Source organism: Mastigoproctus giganteus, chromosome 1, assembly GCF_048544385.1.
Source record: "Mastigoproctus giganteus isolate SK-2022 chromosome 1, ASM4854438v1, whole genome shotgun sequence".
NCBI classification, from domain to species: domain Eukaryota; kingdom Metazoa; phylum Arthropoda; class Arachnida; order Uropygi; family Thelyphonidae; genus Mastigoproctus; species Mastigoproctus giganteus.
The window spans coordinates 160,048,438-160,072,506 of NC_143575.1; the positions used below are offsets into that span (position 1 = coordinate 160,048,438).

The 24,069-nt window shown below is 36.2% G+C and overlaps 1 protein-coding gene across 1 annotated transcript in view; it reads left to right on the forward strand.

The window, feature by feature from the left end:
- Nucleotides 1-24,069, forward strand: part of LOC150091215 (uncharacterized) — a 253,561-nt gene that overhangs the window by 216,576 nt on the left and 12,916 nt on the right. The gene's annotated exons all lie outside the window — the stretch shown is intronic.

Genomic DNA, 24,069 nt, shown 5'->3' on the forward strand with positions numbered 1-24,069 from the left:
TTTTTATTGGTCCAATTTTCAGTGAAATTTGGAAAGGCTTGACAAATCTTTCTAAAAGAGCATATAAAATTTAACACGTTGGCTGTTTGTAAAAGTGTGGTCCCTGGTGATACATGTGATGAAATTTGCATCACACTGAGAAAAAGTAAGCAAGTAACTGATGATTATTTAAAAATCCTTTATTATATGAATTTTACAATTAGCATTAGTAAAGGCACATGATGCAATAAAGCAAGGTTATATAACATCAGCCAAAAAAAAAAAAAAAAAAATCATCTAATTTCACCCATCCACTTGCTCCAAATGTTTGTTTAGTTCTGCCTTGAATCTATTTAAGCTATCAACTTCTACAGTGATAGATGGAAGTTTGTTTCAGCAATCAACCACACGCTGGCTAAAGGCAAAAGCAATCAACTACGCGCTGGCTAAATTACAAAGTGAATGGTGTGTAACAACAATTCAAATCTGTTGTGAGACAGTTTTGTTACTAAGTTATTTTTATAGATAGGTTTTGTTGACCAGTAAGATGAAATACTGCCTAATCTTACTAGTCCCACACCCTCTGTTTCAGTATGAGCTGCGTCAGCTGTACAGTGCTGATGATTTATGGGATTTAATAATTTTTGCATGGCCCCTGATGATACATCTGATGAAATTTGCATGATGCTATGAGAAAAAATAAGCAAGCAACTGCTGATCGTTTAAAAATTCTTTCTTATACGAATTTTACAGGGAGAGTACCATTTCTATTGAAGCAATGTAGCCTATTTTTTTTTTATCAGAAGCAAGTACGGCGCTTGCGTATTTATGGTTTGAATGAAACTGGTTAGTTTCTCATGGATAATATATATATTACAAGAGGTTATTAATTCTTCATTCAAGGTAAATTGAACTTAATAATTTTTCTAATTAGGTGTAATTTAAAACAGGAAGGCCGTGTCGTTAGCATTTTTGGAACCTATGATTGACCATTATAGCGACTCCATGTTTATCTTTATTAACATGAAATGTTAATGAAAATGAAAATAAACATGGGTCGCCAATACCTTACCCCCCCCCCCCCCCCGGATTGACATTCCCTTCAGGGCTTCCCATGAGCGCCTTTTGCACTGTTTTATTGTTGTGGTGTACTAGTTTCTGGTCACTCGATATTGCTGCAGTAAAGCCTTTGTTTCTTCTGGAGGCCATGTTCTTCTTGCACGTTGATAGCATTTTCGTTGGCAAATGACTTTGTGTAAGAGCTGGAATTCTGGAGACCTGCCTTTTTTGACCAGTTGCACACAGCCTTGGACCTCTGAGCGTTAGGTTGTGCTATTTTCACGGTGTGGATATTTAGGTTTGGTGTGTTACTACCCATATTCTATTCTTGATTGTTGAGTGCTTCTGGCTTTGAGATAAACTGGGCAACTGCTGTCATGGAGTGAATGGTTGCTGGCACCTTTAGGGCCTTGCAATTGGCACATGTGGGAGGTTGAGACTTTTTTGGACATGTAGCATACTCATGCCCCGTTTTGGCATAGTGGCCACAGGTGGGCAGATTTTGCCTGTGCGTGGTGTAGCCGAAACAGCAGCACCTGAAACATTTGGGGATGGCTACATGCTCCCTAAAGTGGTGGCTGCCCCAGTTGATGTAAATTCTTATTTGCTGGGAGAGGATCTTCCAGACCTTGGGTGATAGCTCAAAGCCACAGTTAGTGGTGCCCAGCTCTGGTTTTTGTTTGGAATTTAGGGATTATGTGAGAAGTCGGTTCTTCATCCGTGAGTTCCTGTTTTAAGTTTTTGTGGAAAATTTCGTTTTGCAAGTCCTCTGGAGGGAGACCTTTGTCCACGTCTAGTACCACTATACCAGTATTCTTCCTTTTGTCTGGGGGGCTCTGCCAGGTGTCCCAGAGATGGTATTTTAGGGTTCTTAACAATCAGTTCAGCATCCTCTTTTGTGACTGTCTCTATAATTACTCCTGTATTTCGCTTTTTGCGAATTGACTTGATTTTAGTGTTTTTTGTCATCTATCAAGGAGTTCATGACGGTCTTTTTGACCTCCTCACTGGACATGCGACCTTCATTGGTGAAGGGTTTAAGTACCACTAGGTTAGGTCTGGGCGATAATATTTTCTTCAATGTAGGTTGGCACCCGAGTTGTTTTGTCTAGTAGCCCAACTTCTGAGATTCGGGAAATAAAGTCCCATGTCAGGTTCCTCAGCGCTTGGGCATATGTGGAGTCTTGCTGTTGCATTTGTTTTACTCCACAGTCAGTGTAGGCTTCCAATTTTGCAGTTGCCTTTTCGCTTTCCAGGTGAGTCTGGATAAGCAGCAATTCCAACTTATTCCATAGGGTGACGATTTCTGCCCTAACAAGTGTTGTAACTCTGTTAGTTGGCTCTTTGAGCAAGTTCTCCAGTGCTACTTTGAGTTGTAGCGATTGTTGAATAACTGTCCCCTCAGGCATGTTGGGGTCCAGAGGGAGGTAAGGTTGTCTTTTGTCTGTGTACTCTGTTTTGGAGAGGGAGTTCCATGGTCCCTCTGTTTTGAGGTTTTGACAGTTTCCCAATAAAATTTGGTACCGATTGGATTTTTGTTCTTAATGGGGGGTTCAGTTTGAGATCTCATATTCTTTGTGTTGCTCTGCTATTTCAGGGTTGTCGGTCACTGGCAGAGTTGTGTGCAGCCGATTTCCTCTATTTACCCCTCCATTTTGAGCAGATATGGATTGGTGAATTCACTGCGGACAGCGAGACAATCTCACAGAAGGAGCTTCAGTGTAGAAGATGAGGGCAGTAATACCCACTGAAGAAAATGAGGGTAGATAATACCCACTGCAAGTTAGTAGGTGAATCAATTTATGAAGTGCCACACAAGAACAGCTACCAATAGGATTTACGATATAAGTCACGTGCTATTTGCCCTAGGCTGAAATCCGTATGATCATTATAATGGTATTAAATTAGACCAGTGATTATTATTTATAGGTTGCAAAATTATCTATATATTGTATATGCTACTCTATTGCTATTATCTTATTACTATGTGTCCCGGAGGCACAACCATTTATCTTAAATATTCTGTACTCATTTGTATATTACGTTGATTATCAAAGTCAATTGTTATTGCCTGGTTTACCTAATTTTCACTGTAGTTGTAGTCGGTGATAGATCTCAGCCAATGATGTGGTCAGGTTCAGGTCACGTGATATGACATCAAGAGTCAAGAAAAACAACAGCAAGGAAAGCCCTTTGTTCTTAGCACTTAAGGAAGATTATATGGCCGCCTCCAAGTGACATAATTATTTCACACATATATGACATATATAACTGACAATAAAAATCAGATATAGTATCAGTCTTTATGAAAATCATATTTTCAGAAATCAGAAGTTTGTCTTGATATCTGAACTCAATTAAAATTAATTATATTAAAGAAACACAACCAAAGCATTTTAAATTCTAGAAAGTTAACCAATGGACAGTGTATAAAGTGTTGCCATATTGCCTATATCTTTTAGTTACCTTTGCCGATCTTGACGATATAGATGTCTGCAGATAGATCTCGACGAGTGGAACACTCAAAACACAAATAAAACTAAACAGGGTGTTGAATTACTTTTGGCTTGTACATATGAGGTGTAGCATTAAAGTTTCCAGACTGGTGCAATAAAAACAACACAAATTTGGACCTGAAAAATGGTTTTATTTTTATTCACCACCTAATTGAATGCACTTATTAGCCATTCTGAAAATTTCTGAAGAATGTAAGTGAAGGCATCCAAAGAGATGATGTTCATTTCGGCAGCTACATTTTTCTTTTATGTTCTCAACAAAAGGCAGTTTTCACCTTGGGAAAGAGGAAGAAGTCTGCTGGTTTTAGATCGGGAGAGTAGGATGAATGGTTGATCTGTACAATGGGATGCTTTTTACAGAAATGTGGCATTGTCATGCAACAAAAACCAGCTGCTTTTCTCTTGAAATTATGGTGTCATCTGGGAAATATGCTCTCGCTGTCTTTGATGCACCTATACATAGAATGGAGCATTGACTCTCTCCCCTTCAGGTACAAATTCCTTGTGGATCATGCCCTATTTGTTGAAATTTGATCAGCATCGTCTCGATCTGCACTCTTTTGTATGAAACTTTTTGAGCTTTGGTGATGACTTTGAATTCACTTTAAGCTCTAAAACTTTGTTTCTGGGTTGTCCTGACAAGTGTGGATTGAAGTCTTTGTGTAATGACACCCTTCATTGCTTTTGCTCATCTGTGCAGACAGATTTTGCACAGATCCTGCTTTTTCTTAAATATTCATGCAGAATTTGATGAATCATTTCCTTATTTATATCCAACTCATCCGCCATCATTCTGAGGGTAAAACAACAATCTCTTGCCACAATTTCCTGAACTTTTGCAACTCTGTCCTCATTTTGAGAGGTTGATGGGTCCCACTTCTTAGGCCATTGTGAACATTCTCATGTCCATCTTTGAATCACTTATACCATTCAAACATACTGGTATTACTTAACATTTCATCACCATAAACAATTAACCATTGATATGTTTCTTTTGCAGATTTTCACAGTTTAAAGCAAAATTTGATAATTGTTCCTTGCTTCATTGCAAAATTGTAATGCAGAACATTAATGCTACTGATGAAACTGGTTGTAACTTGCAATCTTTCAGCCTATTGGACAATCCCTGTACCACTATTGGAGGAAGTTTGAACTACGGCATACCATTTCTGTTTATTTTCAAACTCATTGAACATGATCGGAACAGCACTAGTCCAGGAACTTTTGATGCTTGAAACTACGAGGTGAGTACCTCACCTCGTAGTTTCAAGCATCAAAATTTCGCAAAGCATTGCTGTATCAGAAAGCTGTTATGAGTGAATACCTGTTTTTTTCATTTGTTGTTTGTACTGAAAATAAAAAAATTCTGAACTGGCAAACAAAATTTTATTGTAAACTTGGAATGTCAGCCATGGAAATAGGTGAAATGCTCATTAGTTTGAGGATGACATTATAATTGGGGGGTTAAGTGGTTTCAAGGATTTTGTAAGGAAATCTTGAAGACGAAGAAAGATGTTTCTTTTGTTTAATCTGGTTCAGTCCATTTTGACTGAAGATTTTTGTATTAGGTGAGTGAGTACCAGATTTGTTTCATGCATTCTTACTTAAGATCCAAGCCCTCATTTCATCTAAATTGTTTGAGTAAGCTGTGTTGGATCCTGCATTACAATAAAATTATAAAAGGTTATGAGCCTTGTGGAGTATGGATGACCCACAGACAAAGGTTCAAAGCTCTCGATGGAAAAAAGGCCCAGCAGTCTGAATCACATGTGATTGTCATGCTGATTACATTTTTGAAAAGGGAATGGTTATTATCAGAACTTCCTCAAACTGGTACTGTTAAAACCCCCTTCATGGATTATCCCGAGATATCTCAGGATACAATAATACCTCCAAATTTAGGACTGAAACGTATTATGTGGCTAATTTTGCATTAGGCTGGTAAATCCCGAGTTTTCTCAGGATTTTCTTACGCCTGGCAGCAAACGACTGCCTTTCGTTTTACTTATATTGTACGGCAATGTCAGAACAGTAGTGCACTTTCCTGTGCCACCAGTAAGCAAAATATAATTTGCCATCCTAAATGCAGAATACTGAACCCACGAAAATAATTCACAAAAACAATATTTAAAAATACTTCGGCACCCCTCTTGAACTGCTGCCCTGGCAAATTATGAGAAATATTTGGCAAAGGATGCAAAGAAAAACAGCAAAGAGTTTATTTATGTAAACTCTAGAAGGGAGCGGATGAATCAGATTGGTCCACTTAACATAGGTGGTTTCACTATTGATGATCCTGCTTAAGTAGCTGATAAACTGATTGAGTATTTTGCATCTACATTCACAGTTATTCAAGGAGGGGAATGCCAGAAGTTTATCAAACTCAGGCAGGGAGCTAAGTGATTTTGTAATAACTGAGAGCAAATTGGAGAACAAATTTTTAAGTTAAACATAAAAAAATTCACAAAGGGGATGCAAAGGGTGACATAAATAATTATAGACCAGTTAGTTTAACTTATGTTCTAGTAAAAATAACGGAGTCACTGGTTAAAGAGGTGATTGAGGATCACCTAGACAAGGCTGCAGTAATAGTTCAGATATGGCATGGGTTTGTTAAGGGGAAGTCGTGTCTGACCAATTTGATTGGATACTACGATGTGGTCACAAAGGAACTGGATGCAAAAAATAATTTTTATATCATTTTGAAAACTGCCGTACAAATTGAAGCGGTATGGCATTAAGGGCAAGTTGCTGCAATGGATAAAGGGGATGGTTGAGTGGGAGACGGTAGATAAATGGACACTGTTCTATGTGGACTACTGTTATTAGTGGAGTCCCCCAGTGTTTGGTGCTGGGCCCATTGTTGTTTTATGTATTTATCAGTGATATCGATGAAGGTATATCAGGCTTAATGTCCAAGTTTGCAGACGATACAAAGGTTTGAAGGGTTGACAATGACAGTAAAGACAGTGTGCTACTGCAATGGGATCTAGAAAAGATAGGCAGATGGGCCGAGAAGTGGCATTTGAAGTTTAAAATTGACAAATGCAAAGTACTGCATATGGGTAGCAGTAGCCGAAGAGTAGCGTACCAACTGTGTGGTACTACACTCGGAAGTGGAGAATGAAAAAGACCTATGGGTAATTGTGCAGTCAGATATGAAGTTCTCTGAGCAGTGCAGATGGGCTGGCAGAGCAGGTCATGTGGTTTTGTCAATGATATATAGGAATTTTGCTAGCAGCAACAAGGTGGTGATTATCCCTTTGTATAAGGCATTGGCAGCAAACTTAATTTGTGATGCGATCTACTTTTTTGTTTCAAAATGTGCTATGATCTACCATCTCAAGAATTTCATTGATCATGGTTAAAAAAGTTAATCAACACATATTGAATATGTTGTTTGTATATTTTAAAATTAAATACAATTAAGAATTCTTACTTTAAATTCATACATACATAAATTTTTAATTTATGTGAAGTTTGTGTCTTCATGTCATCTGCCAATCTTTCAAACTCGGGGATATACTGTGATGAGGCCAACCATAAAGAATCTTCTATATGCAAGTCCATAAGAGTTGAGCAATTTTTTTGTTTCAAATACAAAAAGGCTGATTCACATAGATATGTGGAAACAAAACAGGAATTTAAAAGTTCACTGCATTTTTTTTACATTTGGTTACTTTTCTCGGCAAACATATTTCCAAAAGTCTTTTTCTGATGACCTGGCTTTTAGGAAGATGTCGTTTCGAAATGTAATAATTTCATTTTCAAGTAATATTTTTTCCATGTGAAAATTCTCAGCTATTTTTATCTGCAATATACATTAAATGGACATTAATTCGACATTAAATGGATAAGAAATATATTGAATAATGTCTTCAATTGTTTTAAAATCACTGAATCTGGTTTCAAAATCATCCACAACTTCCTCAATTTCAAAAACATATTTCTTACTATTAAATCCAAAAACAGGATATTTTTGCAAATGATTTGGCATACAGTCAGTCCTCGTATAACACGTGTTTACACTACACGAATTCGATCATACACGATTTATAAATAGGGGAACGATATCTTATATAACGCGAACCGAATTCGCTTATGCATGATTCGCCTGTGTTTACAAGAAATGGCAGTTGAACACAGAATCACCCCAACCGAACGCAACATGATAGGAATGAAGAGAAGATTCTGAAAATGTATTTATATTTTTTACATCAGTGAAGGGAAAACACATTTCACCATAATAATGTAAAAACCCACACAATTCCAGCTATCGGTATAATGGCAAATGCAATTAGATCGAGTTTGCTACCAGTTTATAACAGATTCCACTAGCAGAAACGCAACTGGAAATTGTTTTTATTGTTTTATGGTAGTAACTCCTAGAAATGTGCTTTAGTAAAATGTGAGGTGTTAATAGTGTATCTCTGCCCTTACGGTGTTGTTTATTCAGTTGCTATGCGTGCGCAGCTTTGTTTATGCATATCAAGCGTGCCTCCTTGTTTTGTAATTGTGCTTTATTCTCTAAAAATGAGTAAAATACTTAAAAGGTGTGAAAAGTAAGTATTCTGGTGCAAACGCTGCAGATTCAGAGAGAAAAAGAAAAGCAATATCGATAAGCAGAGGTGGACTGGGTCAAAAATTCTTACCCGGGAAAATTTGTAGTGGCCTCATACTAGCGTTTATGGCCAAAATCACACCGTCCTCCGGCCCACCAGGGTTTCCTCGGTAAGGCTTATGGCCAGTCCGCTTCTGTCGATAGAGATAAAATATGAAATTATGAAACGCTTTGAGCGAAATGAAAGACCGTGTGAGATTGAACGTGCTACAGACCTAAATGAGGCAACGCCAAGAATTACAAAGAATGCAGAGAAAATAAAAACAACTTTCATAGCAGGAACAACTCAAAGTGTAATTAAAATCCATTAGATTAAGACCCAAAGAATTGGAAGAGATGGAATGGCTGTCATCTGTTTGGATAGAAAATCAAAAAAAAAAAAATAAGTTTGCTTACGATAGAAGCAAAAGAATTAGCAATATTCTATTACGTAATAGTCGTAATAAAATACTTACATATTTTATTACGATAATTTATTGTGGTTGGTAATGTTTTGGTTAAAAATGTGTGTTTAATCTTGGGTGGTCGGCACCTAACCCTATTTTTCCCATAGGGCCTGTTTATATCGCATGATTTTGCATTGCACGAGGGTTTCTTGGAACACAACTACCGTGCTATACGAGGACTGACTGTATTTGCAAAATAATCGAATTTTTTTCCTTTGAGATCCTTAGTCATTGCCAAAAATTTATATTATATGCAGAAATACTATGAATCATGTCATCCACATTTTCATTTTTTTCTTGTAATTCCAATTCAGATCACTTAATTTACTGGTATAATATGTAATAAAAGCCAGATCACACAACCACTCTGTATTTTGTAGCTGCTGATAATTATCTCCTCTTTGATCAACAAATTTTTTTTAATTTCATTCAGCAAATTTTAAAATCTCTGTAGAAACTTACTCCAACTCGGGCACCTCAAATCTGTGTGTAATATCATATCTGGTTCATTTATATAGAGTTGCATTTTGATGGAATTCGCAATTTTGAAAGCTATGTCCATAATACTTTTAGTATTTAATCTTTTGCTGCATCCTTTTGGCACGATGCGATGAATCCTTTAAGATGCCCCGTCATTGCTTTGGCTCCATCTGTTGTTATTGATATGAGCTTAAATAGTGGTAATTTAATTTTTTCAATAAAATTTTTGAATGTGTTAAATATATCAAGACCTAGTTCTTTCTTTTAATGAAACCATACCCAGCAGTTCTTCTCTAGTGGCAGAATCATCGAAAACCATAAGAATAAAAACGAGTGATTGAACTGTATCACTGACGTCTGTAGATTCATCCAGTTGTCAAGAAAAAGGACACACAATTTGTTTGCTCACATTTTTACTCATTTTTTTCAGTGCGTCGCATCATAGTATTTCGAGATAATTGCTGATCTTGAAGAGTACTTTTAATTTCATTTTTGATTTTAACATTTTCAAAAAGAAAATCTGTAATTTCTAAAATGCATATTTGATGAGTTGACCATCAGAAAATGGTTTGCATTTTTTTTTTTTTTTTTTTTTGCAAAGAGATGACGCACTTTAAATGATGCTACAGTTACTGCTTTAGAATGTAAATTAGGTGTCGTAAAGAAATTTTGTTGTGTGAATAATCTTGATTTAAGTTCTTTTAATATATTTTTTGTAAGGTCACTATTAGGTGGAAAATCCGATTGGTATTTACCATGGAGTGCATTGAAGTGCCTTTCTAAATTTCCTCTTTTGGAAACATTGCAAATCAAACAGCAACATTTTTCTTTTATCATTACAAAAAGTATTCTAGTTCCCACTCTTGATAAAAATTATACGTTTTAGTCTTTTTCATAGTATTCATTTTCAATCAAAGGGTATTAAATTAACATATAAGTGCTGTCCAGTTATTAATATTAAGTATGCTAAATAAGAATTCGACACGTACACTATGCTCTCCACAGCGTAACTGTGTGAATTTTCACTAGACAAGTCTAGTGGCTGTGTGGCAACAAGAGTAATCATGTGGTACTATGGATTTCTTATAACTGTATGCAGTGGGGCACATAATAATAATATTTACATTTTGACTAATCTATTTTTTATATATATTTATAATTTCATCATGAGATTGACGGAAATTAAAGCTGTGGTCGACTGGTATAAAGCAATGGTCAGGCCACACCTTGAGTAGTGTGTACAGGTCTGGAGGCCTAATTTTAGGAAGGATGTAAAGTTGTTAAAACAAGTAAAGAGAAGGGCAACAAGATTGGTGAGAGGAACAAAAGGGCTGCACTTACAAAGAAAGGCTTAAGTTCTACAAGTTGCAGCATCTGGAGATTAAGCACCTGCAAAGTGATCTGATCGAGGTGTATAAGGCCTTGAATGGTTTGAGCAGGATCAGTGTTGACGCGATACTTCAGCTTGCTCAGATTAAGATCCTGAGGGGTTATAGATACAAATTGAGGAAAGATAGTTGTAGAATAGATGTGCGGAAGTTTGCCTTTAGGTAGTTAGTTGATTGCTGGAACAGACTTCCATCTGTTGTTGTGTAAGTTGATAGCTTAAATAAATTTAAGGCTGAACTAGACAAACATTTGGAATGACTGAATGGGTGAAATGGGAAGGTTGTTTTTTTTTTTTATGGCTGATGCTGTGTAAGCTTGCTTTCTTGCATCACATGCCTCAACTAATACTATCGGTGCTAGCAAGCAAATTCCATGCCACCAGGAGCCTGCCCTAGAAATCTAGAGCTAGCCATCTTTCCTTAAATATTCAGAACTCCTCTAACTTGTGTTGCTGATAGTCCAGAAATAGAGTAATCACCATTTCACTTCTGTATTGCAAGACAATCTGACAATATCCACAGTATGCTGGCATGGGAGGGGTAGGCAGTAATGTTGTTACAAGGCTTTGCCATTGTAGTGGTTGAACTTCGGCTTACATGTGATAATTATTATTGCAAAAGTACATATTATTTAAAAGATTTTTCATGTCAAACTTTAAAATGTAAGAATTGGGAAATTTTTTTTTTTTTTTTTCAAGCGGTAAAAAAAAAAAAAAAAAAAATAGTACAGTCGGTCCTCGTATAACACGATAGTTGCATTCCTAGAAATCCTCGTGCAATGCAAAATCGTGCAATATAAACAACAGGCCCTATGGAAAATATAGGGTTAGGTGCCGACCACCCAAGATTGGACACACATTTTTAACCAAAATATTACCAAACACAATAAATAATCGTAATAAAACAGTTACAGTTGAAAAATGTAAAATTAATAATTTAATCATTTGGATTTAGATTCTTACCTTAAAAGTAAATGAAGACAGCTTGAGGGAAAGGGCTTGAGAAAGGGTTGAAGCAGCGTAATTATGGGGAAAGTGGCGGCAGGTTGTCATCATTATCGGAATTGGGAGGTGGAGGAGATGCCGATGAAGACTTTGGACGAAATGTGGTCACACCAGAACTAGAGGGCTGCGGCTCATTTTCTGTATTTTTCTTGGGTGTTTTCATAAAAAAGACATCTAGTTTCTGTTGTTTCGCAGTCTTCCTCCTTTCACAAAGCAGCTGCTTATATGGCTCCAAAGCAGACCGAATTGTATAAAGTGCTCTTCTGCTTCTTTCTGCATTATAATCATTATCTTCTAGCCATTGCATACTTTTCTCAAATGAATTTAAAACTGAAGATAACTCTGAAGTACAAAGCGGTTTTATGGTGGTGTTCAGGCATTCAACTTCGTCGTCTTTCTCATCTTCCACCTGCCCTCCAGCAACAAGTTGTTGCAGTTCTTCAGTTGAAAGTTCTTCTTCATGAGACTGAAGCAACTCTTCTAAATCATCTTCCTCCAATTCCTCAAAGCCAACCTGCTTTGCGAGGGCAACACAATGTGCTTTTAATTTAGGAAGCTCATTTACAGGATCAAAGCCTTTAAAATCACAAATAAAATCTGGTAAAAGTGGCCGCCAAACACCATGTAAGCATTCTTTTGTCACTTCGTTCCAAGCCTCCACAATTATGTAAATTGCATTCTTAATGTTGAATCACTTCCAGAAGTCTTTAACTGTTGGTGCATTTTCGCCCTCTGTTTCTGCTATCAGCATCTTAAATGTCCGTCTTGTGTAATAGTGCTTAAAAACAGCAATTACTCCTTGGTCAAGTGGCTGGATAAGAGATGTTGTGTTAGGCGGTAAAAACAGGATTTTGATGTTTAGTGACAGTTCAGCAAGGGTTGGAGGGTGACTTGGTGCATTGTCCAAAATAATTAAAATCTTAAAATTCAAATTTTTCTTTTTGCAGTAGCTTCGAAACACATCCTCAAACACATGTAGTAGAAGTTCAGTGAAGATCTGCCCTGTCATCCATCCTCTTCTGCTGTTCCTAAAGTAAACACCCAGGGTAGTCCTTGTGTGATCCCTTTTAACGCTCATGGATTAGCTGCATGATAAACAATAACAGGCTTCAGTTTCAAGTCGCCACTTGCATTTGCTCCTAACATAACGGTAAACCTATCCTTAGCAGCCTTGAAGCCTGGAGCTCGTGCTTCCTCTCTTGAGATATATGTTCGTGATGGCATTTTTTTCCAATACAGTCCAGTTTCATCAAAGTTGAAAATTTGGTCCAGTGTATAGCCCTCTTCCTCAATTAGTTTTTTCAGTATCGGCGGAAATGCCTTTGCTGCTGCTTCATCTGCACTCGCAGCTTCACCTGATAATTTCACATTATGGAAAGCATGACGTTTCCTGAAATTGTTGAACCAGCCACTACTGGCAGTAAAGGGAGGCACTTCTTGAGGGGTTTCAGCTTTATTTCTGAGGTCTTCAAATATTGCCAATGCCTTTGCTTTTATCGTAAGCAAACTTGTTCCTGATCTCTTCTTTGTTTGATCTTCTATCAAAACAGATAAAAGATGTTCCATCTCTTCCAGTTCTTTGTGTCTTGATCTAACTGATTTTGTTACACTTTGTGTTGTTCCTGCTATGAAAGTTGCTTTTATTTTTTCTGCATTCTTTCTGATTGTTCTCAGCGTTCCCTCATTTAGGCCTGTAGCACGCACAATATCGCATGTTCTTTCATTCCGGTCAAAGCGTTTCACAATTTCATATTTTTCTTCTATTGATATTACTTTTCTTTTTCTCTCTGAAGTATTTTCACCAGAACGCTTCCTTTTCACACTTTTCAAGTATTTTACTCATTTTTTTGAGAAGAGAGCACAATTATAAAATGAACAGAAATGAGGAGGCAAGCTTCATATACATAAACGCACAGCAAACAAGTAGCAACTGAATAAATGATGCAATGCCCGTGTACAACTGAATAAATGCAGTAAAGGCGTAAACACACTATTCTCACATATTACATGCTTATGTTTTACTAAAGCACATTTCTGGAAGTCACTACCATAAAACAATAAAAACAATTTGCAGTTTCCTTTTATTGGTGGTTCCTGCTAGTGGAGTCGTTATAAATGGGTAGTAAAAGTCGATCTAATTACATTTGCAATACAGTAATACCGATACAGTAGCTGAAATTCTGTTGATTTTTACGTTATTATGTTAAATGTGTTTCCCCTTCCACAAAATCATAAAAACAAATTTTCAGAATCCTCTCTTCATTCCTACTGTGTTGTTTTCAGTTGTGGTGATTTTGCCGCGTTCGACTGTCATTTATTGTAAACACAAAGGCGAATCGTGCATAAGCGAATTACGTTCGTGTTATATGCGACATTGTTCCCCTATTTATAAATCGTGTATGATCGAATTCGTGTAATGCAAACACGTGTTATACGAGGACAGACTGTACAAGAAATAAAATTTTTATTTAATCAACAAAATATAAACAATTAAAATTGGTATACACATAAAAGTGAAATCTACTGTTGCATTATGTGGATTTTAAAACATTCTTTTTGTGTGATTTTTCTACTTTGAGCATAACCTTTCTCTTAAGCACAAATGTGTAAAAGTATATTTATAACTCATCTTTGCCATAGTTTCACTTTTTATTTAGTTTACAATGCTCTTTTTGGGTTAATTTCTCCAGTAGCAGTTCATAATTAGAAAACTTGTGCAACATTTGGAAGTCCATCTGCCACCAGAACTATTTGACACCATTTGTCACTAACGGAAAGAGTTTGCTTGGATTTATCAGTCAGAAACAATGCAAATGTAGGCTTCATTATACAAAATTCTTTGCGTAATTCATCGAAATTGATAGACTTCTCCAAGTTCAAAACTACAACAGCTTATTTGAAGTCAGAATATGTTGGTTCTTTTTTCAGTGATAAAAACTAGATTTTATACAGGTACATCATCATCATCATCAGCCATTTTCAATCCACTGCAGGATGAAGGCCTCTCCAGCAACTTTCCAGTTCCTTCTGTTTTGAGCACTGGCCATCCATTTACTACTCAAACTCATGAATTTCATCTATCCATCTCCGCCTTTGTCTTCCAGGTTTTCTTCTAGCTCCTCTTGGGTACCATTCTGTTATTTTCTTAGTCCATCTGTCATCATGTCTTCGAGCTATGTGTCCTGCCCAAGACCATTTTAGTTCTTTAGTTTTGATAAGAATGTCCTTTACTTGAGTTTGCTGCCTAATCCATGTGTTTCTCTTCTTATCTAACAGTCTGATTCCCAATATGATTCGTTCCATTCTTCGCTGTGTAGTTCTCAGCTTCTCTTCCATTCTTTTGGTGAGTGCCCAAGTTTCACTTCCATAAGTCATGGTGGGGAGTATACATTGATTCATTATTTTACGTTTCAGACAAACTGGGATATTGCTCTTCAGTATGTGACTATATTTCCTGAATGCTATCCATCCAAAATTTATTCTTCTCTTGACTTCCAGCCATTTATCATTATTACAGCTAATAACTTGTCCCAAATAAGTATGACTCCACCTTTTCAATTACTGCTCCTTCAATCATTATTTCCCTTTCCGTGGCATACTTGTTCATCATTACTTTTGTTTTAGCCATATTCATCTTTAGTCCAAAATCCTTACTAACTTTGCATAACTGATTAAGATTTTCCTCTAATTCTTTGAGATCGTGGCTTATGACCACAATGTCATCTGCAAATCGTAAATGGTTTAGGTACTCTCCGTTCACATTGACTCCTTTCTGCGACCAGTCTAATCTTCTGAAAGCTTCCTCAAGGGCAGCAGTAAACAGCTTCGGAGATATTGTGTCTCCTTGTCGAACTCCTTTCTCGATTTTAAATTTGCTACTGTCTTTGTCTAGTCTAATAAAGGATGTAGCACTCTCATATATTTTCTTCAAAATCATAATATATGGAGTATCTATGCCTTGTCTTTCCAGTGCCCGAAACATTGCCTTATGCTGTATGGAGTCAAATGCCTTTTCATAATCCACAAATGCCAGGCATAATGGTGTTTTATATTCATTTGCTTTCTCCATTAGCTGTGATATTACGTGAAGGTGATCCATAATTGAGAATCCTGTCCTAAAGCCAGCTTGCTCTTTCAGTTGATTCTCATCAAGTATTCTTTCTAATCTGTTAGTAATGACCCTTGTGAACAACTTGTAGATATGGGATAACAAGCTAATTGGTCTATAATTTCCAATTTCTGATTTATCTCCTTTCTTATGCAGCAAAACTATGATTGCATTATTCCACTGCTTAGGCATCGCACCTTTTCTAATGCACTTTGTGAAGAGCCTTGCCAGTTTTTGTGTTATGTCTCTTCCTCCCAATTTTAACAACTCTGCAGTAACTTCATCTTCCCCCGGGGCTTTCCGATTCTTCATTTTCTTCAATGCATGTTCTACCTCATCAGGAAGAATATCGGGTATGTTGTATGTGTTGCTACTTTGCAATCCATCTTCCCCACTGCTGGTATCATTCGCTCGCTCCTTGTATAATTCTCTATAGTAGTCTTCTGCTATTTGAATTATGCCTTCTCTGCTTTTTATAAGTACACCATCGCTATTCTTCAGTTTCAGTATCATTTGTCGTTCTGTATTACTGCTCATGGCTGCTGATTTAAATCCTTTGTTTTCCCTTAATGCTTGTTCTACTTTTCTTGTGTTAAATCTTCTTATGTCCTCTCTGAGTCTCTTTCTAATGGCTTTGCATAACTCAGTATACTCAATTTTCTCCCTGTCAGTGTTTTTCTTACTCTTCATTTGTCGTCTTTGGTTCATCATGACAAGTGTTTCTTGACTAATTTTTTCTTCTTTGGATTTCTGTTTCCCTGTAGGTTTCTTGGGCTTTATCACTTTCAGAAAGTTGTAATATTCCTCGTTGATATCTTGGTCCTGAGCAGTCTGCAGAAGCTCAAACTTGTTCTTAAGTTCCAGTACATACTGCTTTTTCTCCTCCTCTGTTATTTCAAAGACCTTTGTATTATTTACTCGAGTCAGTTTTTTCCTTTCCTACATCTATATCAAGTGTACATCTTACCATTCTGTGATCACTTCCAACATTTACCTTATTCAGGACGGTAACATCATTCACAATATATCTTCTGTTAATGAGGATGAAGTCGATTTCATTTCATTAGTTGTTAATCCATTTGGACTCTTCCATGTCCACTTTCTGTTCACCCTTTTCTTGAAAAAAGTATTCATTACTGACAGTCCTTGTGATTCTGCAAATTCCACAAGTCTTTCACCTCTTTTATTTCTTTCACCAATTCCATAGTTTCCTATAGTTCCTTTTCTGCACTGTTTTGCCTTTTTCCAACCTTAGCATTGAAGTCCCCCATAATAATAGTGTAGTGGGTTTTCTGCTCATCTACAAGACTCTCAATTTCAGTGTACATTTCTTCAACCTCTTCATCATCATGGCTCGATGTTGGTGCATAAATCATTATAATCTTTAGCTTGTACCTCTTAGAAATCTTGAGTATTAGTCTTGACACCCTTGGTGATGTACTTTTGAATTCCAAAATGTTGTTTTTAAAATCTTTATGGACCAGAAACCCAACTCCACCTTCACTCCTTTCACTGTTTCCATTGGTGTTCAGCAGATTTCCACTTGATAAACTTATAAGTGATTCATTTCTTCTTCTTGTTTCAGCCAAACCGATGATATTCCAATTCACATTTTCTAATTCCTTTTCCAGCTCTAATATCCTGTCTTCACCGATGAGTGATCGTACGTTATAACAGGCCAAGTTCAATTTCCGTGCATGGCAGCCTGATCGTACCCAGAGATTCTTAGCACCCTCTGCTGTGTACAGGAACTCCCCAACTTACATAAGGGTTGTGTTCCATGGAATGCTATGTAAGTCAGAATTTACCCCATGCTTGTGCATCACTCACAACTGTGCTCGCTGAATTGATTGAATCAAAAAAAGAAATGTTCGACGAACACGTAAATAGAATTATTTATTCAATTTTTTATCTCGTGTGCAGGAAAAATTACAAAAGCATGCAATTTAAAAAATTTAAAAGTTATGAAATTACAAAAAAGAGAGACAGGCATAATGTAGTAAGTTTTACCTCTCGAGCATCGTTACCAGAATCGACATCTTCAGCTGATAAGTACTCCGCAGCAGAGGTTGAGGGCTTTGGAGATTTAGAAGGGGTCAGCCATTCGACCTTACGAAAGAACATATTAATGGATGACTGGACAGCGTCTTTTTTTTTTTTTTTTTTTTTTTTTCTTTCTCCATCGTAGATTTCTTTGTAGCAAGCAAGCATGTCATTCACCCCTCTGTTAACTTTTAAGAATCATTCGCTGTCAGGATCCATCTTCTCAAACCTCGCCATTGCCATCTCTCTGGTGATGAATCATCTCAGCTCCTCATTTGGTTCATCTTGAGCTTCGTCAGCATTTTCTTCTTTTCTTCCTCTATTAACTCCTCCACGTCTGTGGTAACAACCTCCAACTGAAGTAGCTCTGCAACCTTTATAATCTTATATGTAGCCTCTTCATATGATTCATCTTTTTTAAATCCTTTGAAGCCTTTTACGTGCCATGGGCATATTTTCTTCCATGTGCCATTTAAACAACTTTTAGTAATTTCCGCCCAGGCCTTATTAATGTTTAAGATGGCGTGGTTAATATCGTAAGATTTCCAAAAGTCTCTTAACATAAAATTTTCTCATAGTCTGCTGCAGACAATGCCTGAGCAAATGTGCATAAATAGTATGCTTTTAAATTCGAAATAACACCCTGATCCATAGGTCGGATGAGTGAAGTTGTGTTTGGCGGTAGAAATATGACTCTCGCATTCAAATTGAAATCATCTAGATGTGTAGGATGTCCAGGAGCATTATCTAATAGAAGCAAAATGTTGAAAGGAACGTCGCTGTCTTTACAATATTTTTCAACCTCTGAAATGAAGCAGCATTTAAACCAGGGGTTGCCAAACTTCTTTGACCGTCGACCCCTTCAAGAGTTTCTTGACTTTTTATCGACCCCCCTGTATTTTACTATTAAGTAATTATAATAGGATAAGCAAAAAAGATGCTTATGTGAGTTTTTAGATTGTTTATTTTATAGTTAGTGTTTATTGTACGTATAATTTAGTATATATTATTATATTGGCTTAACATCAAAGAATAAGTTTTTGACGTCTTTCTTAACATTATATATTTGATAGGAGGGATAAATAATATATAAAATTTAATTTAGTTAACAAAATAACAATAATACAATCTTCCTTATATATATATATATATATATATATATATATATATATATATGAAAATAAGACTTTTATTAACTTAGTATACAATTTACTAACATCAATGTGAAGGGTGTGCTTCGTGACTTTTTTGACAAGATTAGCAGTGTTGGGTTCAAAATTAGTAAGTTTCAGCCTTAAATTGCCACAGAATTCTATATCTAGCTTATTTCTTTGTTTTGTTAAAATGGAATTAACATGGCTGAAACCACCTTCAACCATGTACGAGCTTGGAAATGCAAGCAAAAAGGGGAGTACCACTTCAGAAAGTTTTGGATATTTTTCTACAGCATTTGTATTCATCCAAAAGTAATTGAAAGTCCTATTTTTAAAAACATCTTAGCTTCAAGATCAACTGACAATTCAATAAGTTCATCTTGTAAGTTACATTCGATATTTTCAATATCTGCAGAAAATGGTGTGATAATCTGGAATGTGCATGTTTTCAAAATCTGCAAAGTGCAATTTAAAATCATCACTCAAATTTTAAAGATGTTTTATGTATATTTCTAAGTCATCATCTTTTACTTCCAAATTGCCGTAGATTCGAAAAGTACTGAAAATCGTTTTGTAACAATTGAATAATCATGACATCTTTACCTTGTAGACAGGTCTGTACATCATTAAATTTTGAAAATAAGTTCAGCCAAGTAGAAAAATGATCCTTATTTCTCTTCAGTTCATCACTCAAAACAAATTAACATCTGTATGAAACTCTAGAGTTGAGTCGAACAACTCAACAAATCTTTGTAGACTTGCATCTCTAGACAACCATCTTACTTCAGTATGCAGGACTAATTGGTTTGATACTTCATTTTTTTCACAAAATTTAGCAAACAATCGCGATTTAAGAGGATGAGCTCTAATTTGATTAATAGATTTAATACTCTTAGAATATCATGCAGTTCGTCACAGAGTTTTTGCCACCAAATGGTTTTGGTGCAGCACACAGTGAATAGTACGTACACTTTGAACTTTTTCTTTCAGAATGGCAGAAAAACCTCGATAACGGCCCACCATTGCAGGTGCTCCATCTGTGGCTACTGCTGTTATATTAGTAAATGGAACATCATACTTATTTAAATATTCTGCCAATCGCTGAAAAATTGTCAACCCCATTCTATCACTTTCAAGATATTTGGCAAATAAAAATCGTGAATAATTTGATGTTTGGTTTTACTATAATATCTTACATAAGCCATAAGAATAGAAGAACTATCGAATGTAGATTCATCAGGTTGGATGGAGAACTTACTATTTTTGAGTTCTAATACTACATTTTTTTTTTTTTTTCCCTACATCTTCAGCCATTTCACTGATACGCCTTTTCACGGTATTCACACTCAATGGTAAGCATTTTAAAACAGGGCCAGAAATGGTTTCAATTACTTCTTTGATTGCGAGTATAACAATGTCCTCTGCAGTTGTATATGGTTTTCCCCTTTTTTTTTTTTTTTCGCTATATTAAAAAAAAATATTGTAGGAGGCTGTTAATCCTTGTTTATTGTTAGCTTCGGCAGGTGCTTTCATAAATGATTTTATAGTTGGTCGATGTGCGTATTTCTCTTTCAGTTCTTTAAAAAGTCAAGATCTTTATCTTTCTTATTGGGATGGAATCTTTGAAGATAATCTTTCATTTTTGCATCGTTACTAAAAGTTTTTTCACAAAGAAGACACATGGGCCTCGTTTCGTTTGTTAATGAAGCAGTAAACCCAAGTTTCAAATATTCTAATGAATATTGTCGGCATTTCTTTTTAGAATCTGAAGCTGCCATTGTGTTTACTGGGGTTGTAACAAAATAATTAAAATTGAAGTCAGTAAGCAAAAGTAATAAGTTTAAATAATATACCTACTCACGTATTTCTATAGGATGTACAAAACTACCAGCCCTGCTCAACTCTTCAACATAGAGAAGTTTAGTTTGTGAATGACTGAATTATAATATGTATGTTGATGAATTTCAGAACATTAATGCTCACTTGTATGTTGATGCGCAAAAAACGAGACTGGGATCGAATACTTGTAAGTATAAGTAAATAAGCAACCGAGCGCGTGTTGCAATCTCGCTCCTGCCGCGCCAGTCGGGCGGGCGGGAACCACTTACATCCATTTATTGGTAAACACGTCATTTTGGCCTACTTGATTGGCCTCCGTAACTATTTTCATGACCTTTCTCCATCTTACAGGTCCTATTCATGTCACTGTTCCCACGATTCACTCTTAATTGCATTGTCATTTAGGATGGAGATAATCCAAGTTAACCGAATTAAATATTACCTGTACAATGATGTCTCATATTTTTCTATCGACCCCTAACGATGTTATATCGACCACTTTGGCAACCACTGATTTAAACCAATCCTCAAAGAGGGATATTTTTGTCCATGCTCTCTGGTTCAATTGGAAATGCACTGGTAGGGTGGCTTTATTGATGCCCTTAATAATATGGATGGAAAATCAGATTCAGAAGCGAGTACCCCTGAGTCTAATGACCACTCAAGCAAAAGCAACAGATACAAGTTGACCATCGCTAATTCGGACATAATTTCCGCAAACATAATTTCAAATTTCCCAGGTCAGCGCACAGACCTGCCGCTACTGTTTTGGTGGCGTTGATTGCAGCATCAGCTGTTGGTGTGAACTTGTAAACACTGGCAAGCCATTCCTACTTGTTTTTCTGCATTTATTATTATAACCTGCTCGCATTTAGTCCCAGCCATGGTTCCAGTGCATAAAGGAAGTGCCTCTTGTGGTGTAAAGCGCAAACGCCATTCATTGTCCATAACAGATAAAGTTAAACTTCCGAAAAAACTTGACAATGGTGTGTGTGAGAGAGAGAGAGAAGATTAACTCTACTTAGTTGTAAATTCCAGCAATTTCTCTCAGTTCCTCTTATTTTAGTAATTTTCTTTTAGCCATTCCTTTTTATATATATATATATATATATATATATTTTTTTACAACACACCTGTACAAACTTGCGGAAAAGCACAACACAATATGATGGGATAACACAGTGCACTAACGAACTTGTTTTTTCACAAAATTTCTAACAATACTGACAAACTTATTGCGACATTTGAGGTTTTATTTTCTCGCAATTAGTTTTATTGCAGCACTCGCAATAAACTAATTACAAACGACCTTCATATGTATGCCATAATAGCGTCACACGTATGTGACCGACACACAGCTTTTCGTGAAATAAAGTAACCTACTGAGCCACATCAGCCACATATGCGAAAGAGAAAGACTTTTTTTTGATATTTTAAGCGAAAAAAACGACAACACTGACATTACAATATTTATTTTAGAATTACTGATCAAATTATTTGCTAAATATTTTTGGCCCCTGGGAAATTTTTTCCCAGCCAAAAAATGCTTCCGAATTAGTGACAGTCAACTTATACAGTAAACCCCCGCTATTCGCGGTATCTGTATTCGCGGTTTCGCGTATTCGCGATCGCCGATTTAATATAAAATGAAACCTAAAAAAATGTGAATTTTAAAACGCTGTGAATATTTTCCGTCATAAAAAACATGGACGTGTCTAAAATTATCTTTCCCGGTCAAAACAGCGCTCAGTGGGTGGGGGAGAGGGGTGAAAAAATTGCGAGCGTGGATGTTTCTCGCTAATCCTTGTTCAGTATGTGTTAGTCATGGAAGGTTTCATCGTTTGATTTTAATTTATATGTTTATAAATTGAATAAATTTATCACTTTATAAATTGATATGCTTACAAAAATGATAACTCTACCGTTTTGCAGTGTAAAACAGACTTTTTCGAGTGCATTAACGGAAGAAAGTGACTTTATTGTGGTCAAGTTCTTTCTAACCCCTACAAAAATATGGCTACGAATAAAAAGAGAAATGTGAAAATATCAAAGAAGGTGATGACACTAGCGAATAAAATTGAGTTATTAGATGAAATTTCTAATGGTGAAAGTGTCTCCTCAGTGGCAAAACATTATAAAATCAGTGAGTCAACGATACGATCAATCAAAAAATCGGAAGAAAAAATCCGCCGTAGTGTCCGTGAAACCGCGCTAATTGCTTCAAAAATTTGCTCTGTAACTCGTAATGTTAAATTTAAAAAAATGGAAAAGCTTTAAATCTGTGGATAGAAGACCGAATTCAAAATAAAATTCCGTTAAGTTCACTCATCATTCGTGAAAAGGCAAAACTTCTTTATCAACACTTTAGCGAAACTGGTGATAGCATACTGGCGGGATGTTTTTTTTTGCAAGCAAAGGCGCTGATTTGAAAGATTTGTTTGAAATTTCTAATAAATATTACATTTAATATTAAATTGTTTCTTATTTTCATTTCGATGCCATATGCTTGCATTTCACTGTGTACTGTCATGTACAGTCATATTATGAAGGTACATATAATACATACATAGACAAAATTTTAGACTAGTTTTTCTTATATATTTCATACTTTGGAACGGAACCCCTTTATTACTATGGGAGCCATAACTCAGTATTCGCGTTTTCGGTATTCGCGACATTTCTCAGGAACGTAACCCCCGCGAATAGCGAGGGTTTACTGTATTTATAAAGATATTAAGGATAAATATGGCGAACCCCAAACCAAGTTTGTGGCAAGCAGCGAGTGGTTTAATAGGTTCAAGCATCGCACTGGTTTCCACAACATTAAAGTATGCGGTGAAGTCACCAGTGCCAATTCTACATCTGCAGAAAAATTTTGTGATCTGTTGGAAAAATTTTATTGATGAAGGCATTCGAGGCAGCAATTTTTTAACATTGAAAGAGACTGCTCTGTATTGGAAAAAAATGCCGGATTGAACATACATTGCCAAAGAGGAAAATACAATGTCAGGTTTCAAGGTGTCAAAAGATAGGGCCATGCTCTTGCTTGGGCTAATGCAGCAGGAGATTACAGATTAAAACCAATGTTTGTTTACCATTCTGGAAATCCTCATGCATTTAACAGCTGTTCCATCTTTGATATAGCACCTGAATGCTGTTTTGTGATCACTGTTGATCTTAAGTGCATTGATCCTTTGACATGTTTTTTTTATATACACTGTGCATCGTCCTGCTTCGTACTTCTTAATAATTTTCATCTTCATTTCTAAATCAATTTTGTTTTGTTTCGTGGCACTACCACCACTTGCACTTTTCGATGGTCGCTTTCCCTTCATCATCCTAATATGAAAATAGGAATGAAGAGGAGTTTCTGAAAATTTGTTTTTTCTATGATTGAAGATTTCAGCGATGTGGAACACATTTCACATAATA